A 14,356-nucleotide genomic window follows, 5' to 3' on the forward strand; every position below is an offset into this window, starting at 1 on the left:
TAAATCTGTACGCCTAAATTAGGCGCAGATCGTGTGTATTCTATAATAATGCGAATTGATTGTAGAAACCCCCCATGTCCCACCCATGGTCAAGCCCCCCTTTTCAACTATGTGACTTAGAATTTAGGCAGGCTACATTAGCGAGATTTGTGCGTAAATCTCAATTAATGCCAATTAGTGCTGATAATTGTTTAACATCCAATTAACAGCGTTGATTAGCTGGTTAACCAGTTAAGTTATGCACATTATTATAGAATACACCTTGGTTTCCTCACGGATTTTCAGGTGTCATATATAGAATCCAGCGGATAATGCCCACTGTAGTGTTCATTTTTTTTCTATGCTAAAATTACTACCAAATGTAGTAAGGCAGTTAGCAGAAAATATGAATGTTAAAACAGCACAATAATTTAAAATAATTTCCATGTAAATGTATGAAAAAAAGTATATATAAAATTATTTCTCAAACATGAAAATGCACTAAAATGATTGAACTTTATTACTTCATCTTTAGAGCTGATTTTCAATTGCTACCCTAGAGATAAAAGAGCCAATAATTAGTGAGACTTATTTGGATAATTATATAGTAGTTAGGCCCCACCCAGTGTATCATAGGATGCACTGTGCAGGGTGAGGTACTGATATTTTCAGGATGGTGGCCCAGAGAAGCAGGAGCGAGTGGGCTTTGCTCTGCTTCCAAATAAAGGTACCGGGGATGCTAGACCACCAGGGTGACTTGGAGAAGAGGGTTCGGGCCAGGCCTGGCCTGGCCTAGACAGGGGGAGGACCCTGGACCAACAAGGCATATAAATGGAGGGAGGGAAGGTGGGGGCTCGGGTGGCCACTGGATCACTGGGTCATATTTTTTTTATATAAGAGGAAAGGGGAAGGATCAAGTCAGGAGGACAATATTTTTGGTGAGCCAGTTAGTTGGAAGGACAGAAGGGGTGCTGCTAGACACCTCTTCTAACTACCAACCCTTCCAACGCTGCCCCAGACCTGGCAAAACGTTTACCATGCTAAATGTGCTTGGAAATATTTTACAGGAAGGGGGCATTGGTTCGGGGTGTATAATGTCTGCATTTAATTGCATTTAAATGCAGTCTGCACTAATGGTTTCAGCACTTGCACAGAAACCATTAGAGCATTCGGTGCACAATAACATGCATGCTAATCCAGCGCTAGACCCTTTTTAGTACCAGTGTTAATTTTGAGCATCAGCCTCTGAGAGAACTGTCTGTTTAAATTTGATCACACAGAAGACAATGGAGACAGGAAATAGCTGAGCTTCCGAGCACTGGCGTAGCTAGGGGGCGCAGGGGGAGCGGCTCCCCCAAACGGATTCTTTAAAAAAATGGTGCCTATTGAGTTTTGAGCCGGGGTTCGGCGGGGCTGGCACATTAAAAAAAAATTGTACCTTTCTCCCACCCCACTGTACCATTCCACAGCACGCTTTTCTCTCCCCAAGTCCAACACCACTCTCTGTTCTCCCTCTTCCTCCCCCACCCCCCACCCCCGCCCAAATTGTCAAGTGTAACAGCTCCTGCAGCAACAACAAACTGCTTGATTGAGTCGGGCCGGTGTCAGATGTCAGATCCTTCGCTCTTCTTGCGTCACGAGTCCCACCCTCACGCAGACAGGAAGTGTCTGAGCTACAGCAAGATGTGGTAGAGGGAAGGATCTGACACTGGCTCTGGTAATGTGCTATCGTTGCAGGGGCTGTTAAATGAAGCAGGTTTGACGGTCCGGGGGGGACACCAAAAGCAGTGCTGCACTCAGGGGGACGGGGGGGGGGGGGGAAACAAAGTGGTGCCAGACTTGGGGGGGGTAGAGAGGGGACAACAAAGTGGTGCTGGACTCAAGGGGGGGAGAGAGAGAGAGGGGGTCAACAAAGTGGTGCTGGACTCAGAGGAGAGAGAGGGGGAAACAAAGTAGTGCTGGACTCAGGGGGGTGGAGATAGAGAGGGGGAAACAGCAGTGCTGGACTCGGGGAGGAGAGAGAGGGGAAACGGAAAGTGGTGCTGGACTGAGGGAGGGGGGTTGAATGCAAGGAGGTTAGATAAAGCAGGAGACGGGGGAGGCAGGGTTAAAGGCAAGGAGATTAGATAAAGTGGGAGACAGGGGAGGCTATTTAGACCTTTGACCCAAAACAATAGTAAACGCTATTGAAAACAATAGCCAAAAGATCATTAGAAATAAGGGACTGCCTATGTGTGGTCCACCTGTAAAAAGTCTAAAGCTGTTCTAGTTGGATAGGCAATGCCTTAAAAGGTGGAGGATAATATAGCTTTTCAATTTATTTGAAAGCTTCCCATACGTAGATGTAAATAAAATGAAATAACAATTAAATATCACTAAAACAGCTTTAAAATTATTGTAGCTGGTAGAAACAGCACTAATAAACACTGTATTTTGTACTCATTTTTCTACACTGTTCTATATAATACAGATGGCCAAATTTCAGTGGGGATATCCTGTTTCTTGATGGGTTCAAGTTAACTGTTGTAATCTGCCTTGGGAAGCCTGGTGTTATAAAGATGGAAAGTAGGAAGAGAGGAGGAAGATGGTGGACCATAGGATGAGGAGGAAAAGTGAGTAAGAGAAGGGGAGACATGCTGGACCCACAGATGCAGCTACAAAAACCCTGATGGCTTGCTCCTTCCTGGATCGTATACGCAGAAAACCACACTTAGCAGGCTTTCACTTCTGATGTGCAGTTTGCTGCCTATACCAACTGGAAGGCTCACGGCATTAGGGATTTGTGTAGCCATGTCTCCTGGCACAATAAGGAGGAAAGGGGGAGAAAGGCAACAGGGAATTGCTGAACCATAGGGGTGGAGAGGACAGGGAGAGGGGATAGGGAAATGCTGGACCATAGGAGAGAGAGGGGTTTGGGGAACATTGAGATGCTAGGCTACAAGGGTGTAAGGGAGAGGGAGGGGAGATATTGGCATGGTGGAACAATGTGGGGAAAGACAATGGTAGTTCTCAAGGAGACATGAGTGAGAGGAGGATGGTAAATAAAGAATTGTATAATGGGGAGTGGGTGAAAGAGAAGGGAATATGAGGCCAGGGAAGGAGTGAGACAAGAGAGGTAGGGGTGAGAGGAGAAGATGGAAAGTTGATAGGTACTGGTAAGTGAAATATAGGTGGAGGACTGAAGAGTGAGAAGACAAAATCTGAGGGGGAGAGAGAAAACAAAGATAGAGGAAATGTGTCAGAGACTGATATATTGAGGGAATAGAAGAGGAAAGTGGAGAAAGGACAAATGGACCACACCCACTGGAGAGCAGAAGACAGGAAAACAAAAGAAGAAACTGGGACCAACACGCTTGAAAAAAATAAAATACCCAGATAACAAAGGTAGAAAAAAGTGTTTATTTTGAATTTATTTGTTGGAATATATTAGCTTTGGGAAATGTGCAACACAGATGTCTTTGTAATTTTTTTTCAGTATAAGAGGAAATACATTTGTGTTTTCATTTCTCGATGTTGTGGAACATGCCTAGTTTGAATTCTTGGGGTTCTCAATTCAATTTTTATCTTTATATTTTTAATTTGTGATCCCTTGTTCTGTATTTGGTGTGTGACCAAGGTGTGGTACTCTGTGGGCAAGTAGTTTCTGCGTACAACTCTGTAGCAGTCCCACTTATTCAGTTTTACCAGTAGTAGATGTATTGGTGTTCTAAGGCCCCATAAAATATTTGTAGTGTTGCTTGTTAAGTAGGATTCTTGTTTAAATCAGTGCTACCGTTCTATAGCAGATTTGCTACATGTATGTCGAGTTAAGATTTTTTCAGGTTTTGTGTTATTTCACAATGTGCCTGATAGTGAAGGGATTTATTTCACTATTATTGAGATGATGTGATACCATATTTTTAAAAAACGTTTTTGTATGGTAATTTGCATGGAGGAAATGTGCTAGTTATAATCTGCACCTGTTGTTGTGGGGGAGATAAGGTTTTTGTGGACACAGAACATGTTTACATTTAATATATAAGAACTGATGTACTGTATCAGACCAAGTTCCATGAGGATTGTGTGCGCAGTGTGTAATGGATGCAAGCATCATCCATCATGTGTGTCCTGACTGAAAAAAAGTTGAGAACCACTGGCCTAGGCATCACTACAGGGTCACACAGGGAGTTGCACAACATGCAATCCAGCATTTCTCCCTCTTTCCCCTGTCCTGCATAGCCCTATCTCTCTCTTGGGCTTTCCTCCTTGGCAGACCTTCAGTGTTTCTATGCCTGCCAGCAACATAACCAAGTAAAGCAAACTGCCTCTGGCTAGCCATGCAAGCATTCCCTCTGCTGTGTCCCACCTACGCTGACACAGGAAGTTGTGTCAGAGGAAGTGAGACCAGTGTTGCCAGGTGGGCGGTTTTCCCGCCCAATTGGGCGGTTTTCCGCGACCCGCTGCGGGAAATTTTTGCCCGCGGCGGGTCGCGGTTTTTTGGGCTTCTTTTTCTTCTTTTCCGCGGTTTTTCGGGCGGTTTTTTTTTCGGCCGCGGGGGCGGGGTTAGTGACGTTTTGGGCGGGGTTAGTGACGTTTTGGGCGGGGCCGATGACGGGGGAGGCGGGGCCGATGACAGCGGGGGCGGGGTGATGACGCGGGGTGGGGGTGTCAGGGGCGGGGTTTGAGTTTGGGCGGGTTTTGGGCTGGATTGGGTGGGAAAAAAATTTTCCACCTGGCAACCTTGAGTGAGACACAGCAGAAGAAACGCTTGAGGGGCCAGCCAGAGGCAGTTTGCTTTACTTGCTGATGCTGCTGTTAGCCATAGAAATACTGGAGGACTAGCGAGAAGGAGGAAGAAGAAAGGATGATAAATACCAGACCCGGGGGAAAGGAAGAGTAAAAGATGCCAGACTGTGAGTAAGGGAAGGGAGGATGAGAAATACCAGAATGAAGGGAAGGGAGAGACAGAGGAACAGAGGGGAGATGCTTTATAGGAAAGATAGGGACATAGAGGCAGTGCCGTAGCGAGGGCAGCTGACACCCGGGGCAGGTCGCCGCTGCGCACCCCCCCCCCCCCCCGGGTGCAGCACGGCACACCCTCCCCCTCCAGAGCGTACCCTCCTCTCTCTGGAGCGCACCCCCCCCGGAGCGTGTACTTATGAGGGAAGGCGTCAGGTGACGAGGGAAAGCGGCGAGGGATGGGTGGGAGGGCCAAACCGCCCCGAGTGCATGTCGCTGGGAGCTGCGTCGGCTCCACTGGTTCCCTGCTCTCTCTGCCCCGGAAGAGGAAGTAACCTGCTCCGGGGCAGAGAGAGCAGGGAACCAGCGGAGCTGACACCCCCCCAGCGGCGTGCACCCAGGGTGGACCGCCCCACCGTCCCCTCCCCTTCCTACGCCACTGCATAGAGGGAATGATGGTGGACATGGAGTGAGAGAAAATGCCAACTGGAGAGGAGATCTAGAAACAGCAGAAGTTGAATGGCACTTAGGGGGGGAGGAGGTATAGAGTAGCAGATGGATGGCACTTGGGGATGGGGAGAAGAGGAACAGAGCTGAAGATGGGGCGGGGGGGGGGCAGAATAGAGAAGATGATGAATGGAACTAGGGGGTGGGAAGAAAGGGAACAGAGCAGAAGATGGCTGGGACTTGGCAATCGAATGAGGGCTGAGGAACAGAACAGGAAATTATAGACAGAAAAGATGAAGTGAGACTTTTGAGGGGATAGTGAGTAGTTGGCAATTGGTAGTTATGAACAGGTATTTGTTAATGGGTTGGGAGAATAAGTGAGAGTGTGAAATGAGAGATAAGAGAAGAGGGGCAAAGAAAAGGGATGACGTTTGGGGAAAGGTTGAGACAAAATATGAATGACCTGGAAGACTGGAGAGGATGAGAGGCAATGAAAAGGGATGGGAATACGGGGGAGGGGTATGAGTCTCTGACATGGTTGAGTGAGGGTGGAAATGGGGATAAAAGATGGTGAAAGACAGGCAATAGGACATGGGGAATAGGGTAAGAGATAGAAGAATGGTCTGGTCTGGAGGCAAGGGAAGGAAAGAGAGATAGGGATGGTGCTGGTGAGGGGATAGGAGGCAGTGGAGGGCAGGGGTGTAGCCAGACACCCAATTTTGGGTGGGCCTGGCCCAAGATGGGTGGGCAGAAGAACTCTGCCCTGTCCCACAAGTAATTTAGTCTCACCTGCATGCCATATAGTCTCTCAAACATCCCCCCTCCCCCGCATACCTTTTAAATAGCAGATTTTCACCGGCAGCAAGCAGCAACTAATACACACTGCTCATGTTGGCTCCACAGCCTTCCCTCTGATGCAACTTCCTGTCTCCTCAAAGGCGGGAATACATCAGAGGGAAGGCAGCGGGGCTGGTGCTTACAGTATGTATCAGTCACTGCTCGCTGCAGGTGTGCAGGAGGGACAGTTGTTGGGGGATTTCGGCTGGTGGAGCTTGGGGATCCCTGCCAGCCACATCATAGGTGTACTGTTACTGGGTGGGCCTAAGCCCAAAGTGGGTGGGCCTGGGCCCACCTGGGCCCACCCTTGGCTACGCCACTGGTGGAGGGTAGTGAAAATTTAGAGGGTGCATACAGAGGATGGGGGGTGGGCAATGGGAATGTTGGAAAGAGAATGAGAAGAAGTTAGGAAAATCCAATAGGTAGATGAGAAGTGAAAAAGAGACTAGAGGGTGACAGAAAGGGAGCCTAATTAGAAAAATAAAATTCCTAGACAACAAAGGTAGAAGATACATTTAATGTAATACTTTAAGGACTGAGATGTGCCTGCTTTGTAAAATGTACAATTTTTTCTATTTTTATTTTGCAAAGTACAGGGGACAATACGTTTCTGTTTCTCTTTTACCAATATTGCCCTGCTTATAGTCTGGATTTCTTGAGGGGAGGAGGGGTCTCCATTTCAGTTTTTGTCTACATGTTTCTTGCGGTCCCCTATCAGGTGAGGGTTTGTCCATGTTCTACATGTGCAGCTGAGGTGAAGGATACTACTAGTGTGTGGTGTCTGTGTAAGAATCTGTAACAGTCCAGCTTGTTCCAGTTTCCCAGTAGCCGGTGCTTTAGGGCCCAGTGTAATATTTGTAGTACTAGCTTTTCATAAATGGATTAGGACTGCTATGCTGTGGTACACTGCTATGGTGTATACATTTTAGTGTCTTTTTGCAGGGTTTTGTGTTATTTCATAAACTGTCTGGCCCTATTTGAAAGTAGGCTCTGGGGCAAGGGCTACCTTTGGTGGCTCTTGTCACCAAAAATAAAAATGCTCAGGACTAATGGGCTCCACATCCTGTAGAGTCACCACACAAACAAAAGCCCATCTGATTTAAGCAAAGTTTCTACTGGTGAAAGGAGTATTCCTGAGGTGATGGTCACAATTTGAATAATTTTACTTGCAGTTAAGACAGGCTGCAAGGACCTCTGCTACCTCCTGCCTTCTGATGTAACTTCCAGTTTCCTTGTATGTGGGATGCAGCAGAGGCATCCTGTATTAATCATTGCCGGCCACAGTCACTGCACCTGAGCAACAATACCGGCACTGCCGCCTGTCGGACACTGACCAGCGCCTAATTTACAAAAGTCTGCTCCCCCTGACAGCAAAACCTGGCTATGCCTCTGCTTCAAAGTTGAGAACCTGTATAAGAAAGGTTCTAAGATTAAGGAAGACCTGAAATCTGAAAAGTTTGACAAAATTGAATTGTTTGTGTGAGCCACTGTACTGACCTGGTTTTATAGCCTGCCTCACTGACAAGGACTACCAATAATTACTGTGGATTCTTTTGGATTCGTACTAGGTAAATGAGACTTTTATTAGAAGTTCACTTCAAATGGAGAGTGTATACTACTACTACTACTACTATTTAGCATTTCTATAGCGCTACAAAGCGTACGCAGCGCTGCACAAACATAGAAGAAACACAGTCCCTGCTCAAAGAGCTTACAATCTAGTAGACAAAAAAAATAAAGCAAACAAATCCTGGAGGAAAAAGCCATAGAATGTTATTGAATGGACGAGGGAATAATACAGTATTTCTAGGATGGGCGGGACAAATTGCTTGTTCTTTTGGCCGCTGTCGGTGACAGGGTGCTGGGCTTGATGGACCCCTGGCCTGTCTCAGCATGGCGATGCTTATGTACTTTGTATAAGACATTATTGTCTAAGATACACAATGATTAAGATATATACACAATGATTAAGCTATATAACTTAAGAGAAACAATAATACCTACAGGTATCTATAGTAGAAAAGAAACAATAATTACATCACTGGTCATGCATTACTACATTCAAGCAAAGCCAGGAGTCTCTTGACCAGGAGAAGAAGCAATAATAAACTATACATCATAATATACATGCATCACTGGTCACACATCACCCAGGCTTTTTACATCAGCTGAGAGAAGCCCCTTTTCAGTGAAGCCAGAGTCTCGTATATAAGTACATAAGCACATAAGTATTGCCATACTGGGACAGACCAAAGGTCCATCAAGCCCAGTATCCTGTTTCCAACAGTGGCCAATCCAGGTCACAAATACCTGGCAAGAGCCCAATCCAGGTCACAAATACCTGGCAAGAGCCCAAAAAAGTACAAAATATTTTATACTGCTTATCCCAGTAGTAGTGGATGTTCCTCAAGTCCATTTAATAATGGTCTATGGACTTTTCCTTTAGGAAGCCGTCCAAACCTTTTTTAAACTCCACTAAGCTAACCGCTTTTACCACACTCTCTGGCAACGAATTTCAGAGTTTAATTACACGAGTGAATAAAATTTTCTCCGATTTGTCTTAAATTTACTACATTGTAGCTTCATCGCATGCCCCCTAGTCCTAGTATTTTTGGAAAGCGTAAACAGACGCTTCACGTCTACCCGTTCCACTCCACTCATTCTTTTATAGACCTCTTTCATATCTCCCCTCAGCCGCCTTTTCTCCAAGCTGAAGAGCCCTAGCCACTTAGTCTTTCCTCATAGGGAAGTCATCCCATCCCCTTTATCATTTTTGTTGCCCTTCTCTGTACGTTTTTAAATTCCACTATATCCTTTTTTAGATGCGGCGACCAGAATTGAACACAATATTCGAGGTGTGGTCGCACCATGGAGGGATACAAAGGCATTATAACATCCTCATTTTTGTTTTCCATTCCTTTCCTAATAATACCTAACATTCTATTTGCTCTCTTAGCCGCAGCAGCACACTAAGCAGAAGGTTTCAACGTATCATCGACGACAGCTAGATCCCTTTCTTGGTCTGTGACTGCTAAAGTGGAACCTTGCCTGATGTAGCTATAATTCGGGTTCCTCTTTCCCACATGCATCACTTTGCACTTGCTCACATTAATGTCATCTTCCATTTAGACGCCCAGTCTCCCAGTCTTGTAAGGTCCTCTTGTAATTTTTCACAATCCTCCTGCGATTTAATGACTTTGAATAACTTTGTGTCATCAGCAAATTTAATTACCTCACTAGTTACTCTCATCTCTAGGTCATTTATAAATATGTTAAAAAGCAGTGGTCCCAGCACAGACCCTGGGGACCCCCACTAACTACCCTTCTCCATTGAGAATATTGACCATTTAATCCTACTCTCTGTTTTCTATCCTTTAACCAGTTTTTAATCCACAATAGAACACTACCTCCTATCCCTTGACTCTCCAATGCTTTTGAATATGCTCTGTAATTTTGTTCCTTATAAAAGTCTCTACCATTTTGTCCTGCATTTTGTCAGGCTCATTGGTCTATAATTTCCCAGATCACCTTTGGAACCTTTTAAAAAAATCGTTTTTACAATGGTCACTCTCCAATCTTCCTGTACCATACTTGATTTAAAGATAAATTACATATTACTAACAATAGTTCTGCAAGTTCATTTTTCAATTCTATCAATACTCTGGGATGTATACTATCCAGTCCAGGCGATTTGCTACTCTTCAGTTTGTTAAATTGCTCCATTACATCTTCCATGTTTATAGAGATTTGTTTCAGTTTCTCCAACTCGTCAGCATTGAATACCTTTTCTGGCACCAGTATTTGTCCAACATCTTCCTCGGTGAAGATAGAAGCAAAGAATTCATTTAATCTCTACGCTATGGCCTTGATTTCCTTGATTGCCCCTTTTATTCCTTGCCCATCTAGCAGTCCAACTGATTCTTTTTCCAGCTTCTTGCTTCTAACATACCTAAAACAGTTATTATTCTATGTTTTTGCCTCCAACACAATCTTCTTTTCAAAGTCTCTCTGTGCCTTCCTTATCAATGCTTTGCATTTGACTTGCCATTCCTTATGCTGTTTCCCATTACTTTCAGTTGGAGCCTTCTTCCATTTCCTGAAGCATTTTCTTTTAGCTCTAATAGCTTCCTTCAACTCACTTTTTAGCCATGCCAGCTATTGTTTGTTCTTCTTTCCTCCTTTTGTAATACATGGAATATGTCTTGTCTGGGCTTCCAGGATGGTATTTTGAACAGCATCCATATCTGATGTAAATGTTTGACCTTTGCAGCTGCTCCTCAAATTTTTTTTGCCTTTCTTTTCATTTTATCATAGTCTCCTTTCTGAAAGTTAAATGCTAATGTATTGGATTTCTTGTGTGTACTTACTCCAGAGCCAATATCAAACCTGATCTTATTATGATCACTGTTATCAAGCAGCCCCAGCAATATTACCTCCTGCACCAGATCATGCACTTCACTAAGAACTAGGTCTAAAATCCCACCCCCCCCTTGTTGATTCCTGAACCAGCTGCTCCATAAAGTAGTTATTGATTTCACCAAGGGATTTTACCTCCCTAGCATACTCTGATGTTACATTTACCCAGTTAATAACAGGGTAATTGAAATCACCTATTACTATTATGTTGCCCAGTTTGTTAGCCTCCCTAATTTCTGATAACATTTCTACATCAGTCTGTTCATCCTGGCCAGGTGGAAGGTAGTTCATTCCTATCACTATCCTTATCCCCTTTACACATGGAATTTCTATCCATATGGATTCTAAGATGCGTTTTGTATCCTGCACAATTTTTAGTCTATTTGATTCAAGGCCCTCTTTAATAAGGGGTTACTGAGAAGACGGCCTCAAGGAAAGCGAGAGCAGCCCCGGAGAGAGATTAAGAGACATTTGCAAATCCCTTATAGACGAGGAACGCGCCCTCTGGTGGTCAAGAGACAGATTAGAATAAGGGATTAGCCTAGGAACCACGATTCCCACAATGCACCTGACCCAATACAGGACTTAAAGGAAGTGGAGGGGGAGGAGCAGGATTGGGAGATGGACTCTAATCTGGGTGATGAAGAGCAGCTGAGGGAGCCCTGTGGGGAGGTAGAAGAGATGGAATGGGATAAAAGGGAGGAGAATGAGGAGGAGAGGATGGAGGTGGCTGCATTTGCACAGACTGCTGGTGCTAAGGTGAGGAGTTTCTTGGCTAAGGTATTTCCTCAACTGTCTGGAAGGGGGAAGACAGAATTGATGCAGCTGGGAAGAAACCTGTGGCAGCAAGTAATTAAGAAGGTTAAGGGTACGAGAAGTTAAATACTGTGTGTTGTAAGGTACTGATGTTTAACCTGATAATTAGTGACTAACTGAGAAGAAGAAGAAGATGGTATTAGAGGTCATTGGACTAAGCTCAGCACATTAACATGAAATCTCTGTCTGGCATTGTGAACGTGAAACTTGTCAAAGACTTTAAAGTGAGATCGTTGTACTGTGTTGCTGAAGTCACTACAACTGAACTGATGTAAATAAAAGTGAACCCCTTTATTATAAGACTGCTGGAGTTTCTGTCCGTTTGTTGGGGTTATCATTAAATGGCAAGCTAAAGGAGCAGTCACTCGAGGAAGCTGTGGCTGAAGGGGCAGAGAACTGGAATTAACTGGTGTTGTGAGGGAGAAAGATCAGCATTGAAGCATATCTGCTAAGCAGGGTCAACCTGGGCCAAAGTACGGAAGGGGGACCTGCTGACACCCTCTACCAATTGGATACACCCTATCACTGCAATATAATTGTACCATGGTCCCACTGATTATCTTCCTTCCACCAGGTCTCAGAGATGCCTATTATATCTATTTTTTTAATTTAATGCAATATATTCTAACTCTCCATCTTATTTCTTAGGCTTCTGGCATTAACATTTCGAACAATGTTTGTTGTTCCTATTCACAACTTGCTCAGCAGTTGACAGTGTTAATTTGCAATCTTGAAAATCTGTCTGCTCTTTATTTAAGAGAAAGGGAATTGGACTTGACATACCGCCTTTCTGTGGTTTTTTGCAACCCCTAAACCAACCTCTTCTCTTCCCCCATTCTCTTTTTCTGTGGATAATACTCTCATCCTTCCTGTCTCATCAGCTCATAACCTTGGGGTCATCTTCAACTCCTCCCTCTCCTTCTCTGCACATATTCAGCAGACTGCTAAAACCTGTCATTTCTTTCTCTATAATATCACCAAAATTCGCCCTTTCCTTTCTGAGCACACTACCAGAACCCTCATCCACACTCTTATCACCTCTCGCTTAGACTATTGCAATTTGCTTCTCACAGGTTTCCCACTTAGCCATCTCTCTCCTCTTCCATCTGTTCAAAATTCTGCTGCACGACTAATATTCCGCCAGTGTCACTATGCTCATATTAGCCCTCTCCTCAAATCACTTCACTGGCTCCCTATCCGTTCCCGCATACAGTTCAAACTCCTCTTATTGACTTATAAGTGCATTCACTCTGCAGCTCCTCAGTACCTCTCCACTCTCATCTCTCCCTACACTCCTCCCTGGGAACTCCGTTCACTGGGTAAATCTCTCTTATCTGCACCCTTCTCCTCCACCGCAAACTCCAGACTCCGTTCTTTTTATTTTGCTGCACCATATGCCTGGAATAGACTTCCTGAGCTGGTATGTCAAGCTCCATCTCTGGCCGTCTTCAAATCTAAGCTAAAAGCCCACCTTTTTGATGCTGCTTTTAACTCCTAACCCTTATTCACTTGTTCAGAACCCTTATTTTATCATCCTCACTTTTAATATTCTCTTATCTCTTAATTTGTCCTGTTTGTCTGTCCTAATTAGATTGTAAGCTCTGTCGAGCAGGGACTGTCTTTTCATGTTCAAGTGTACAGCGCTGCGTACATCTAGTAGCACTATAGAAATGATAAGTAGTAGTAGTAGTAACTACATTCAAAATGGTTTACATAGTATATACAGGTACCTTTTGTACCTGAGGCAATGGAGGGTTAAGTGGGAATTGAACCCAATTTCAAAGGATCAAAGTCCACTGCACTAACCACTAGGCTACTCCAAAAAGACAAATTTGCTGTTCCCTAGTCAGCAGGGTTTGAACCTTTGCAGGGAGAACCCAATGGATTTTAAGTCTATTGCCTTAACCACTTGGCCATGACTAAAGGCACCTGATCTACTATGGCTTCAATTGCAACCTCAATATCGGGATGCCCTATGTTCCCTGTTATGGTGATATCTTCTAAAAATGCCTTGTTCCAAACCATGCACTTTTGAGTGACTTTCGGCCTTCCCCCAATTTCTAGTTTAAAAGCTGCTCTGTCTCTTTTTAAATGTTGATGGCAGCAGCCTGGTTCCATCCTGGTTAAGGTGGAGCCTATCCTACCCCAGAATGTTTCCCAGTTTCTAAGAAATCTAAATCCCTCATCCCTGCACCATCATCTCAACTGTGCATTGAGACTTCGGAGCTCTGCGTGCCTCTTGGGTCCTGAGCATAGAACGGGGAGCATTTCTGAAAATGCTACCCTGGAGAATCTGAATTTCAGCTTTCTACCTAGGAGCCTAAATTTGGCTTCCAGAACCTCCCTACCACATTTTCCTATGGTACCCACATGTACCAAGTCAGCTGGCTCCTTCCCAGCACTTTCTAAAATCCTATCTAGGTGAGGCATGAGGTCCACCACCTTTGCACCAGGCAGGCAAGTGACCAGGTGATCATCATGTTCCCCAGCCACCCAGCTGTTTACATGCCTAATAATTGAATCACCAACTACAGCTTGAATCACCAACTGCAGCAGCTGTCCTAACCCTTTCCTCCTGGACAGAAGCTCCTGGAGACACATCCTCGGTGTGAGTGGATATTGCACCCCCTGGTAGGCTGGTCCTGGCTACATGATTACTTCCATCTTCTCCTGGGGGATGCTCTCCTTAAAGGAAACCTCCTTCTTCCAAGGCAGCACAGGGGCTGACAGACTGGAGGTGGAACTTCTCTACAATGTCCCTGTAGGCCTCCTCTGTGTACCTCTCTGTCTCAATCAGCTCCTCCAAGACTGCTACTCTAGCCTCAAGAGAACGGACTCATTCTCTGAGAGCTGGGAGCTCCTTGCATGGAGCACACACATATAAGCTCTCACCAACTGGGAGATAATCATACATGTGACACTC

The 14,356-nt window shown here is 44.9% G+C and overlaps 1 protein-coding gene across 1 annotated transcript in view; it reads right to left on the bottom strand.

The window, feature by feature from the left end:
- LOC115461979 (extracellular calcium-sensing receptor-like) overlaps positions 1-14,356 on the bottom strand; it is a 77,474-nt gene that overhangs the window by 36,013 nt on the left and 27,105 nt on the right. The gene's annotated exons all lie outside the window — the stretch shown is intronic.

This window comes from Microcaecilia unicolor, chromosome 2 (assembly GCF_901765095.1).
Source record: "Microcaecilia unicolor chromosome 2, aMicUni1.1, whole genome shotgun sequence".
Taxonomy (NCBI): domain Eukaryota; kingdom Metazoa; phylum Chordata; class Amphibia; order Gymnophiona; family Siphonopidae; genus Microcaecilia; species Microcaecilia unicolor.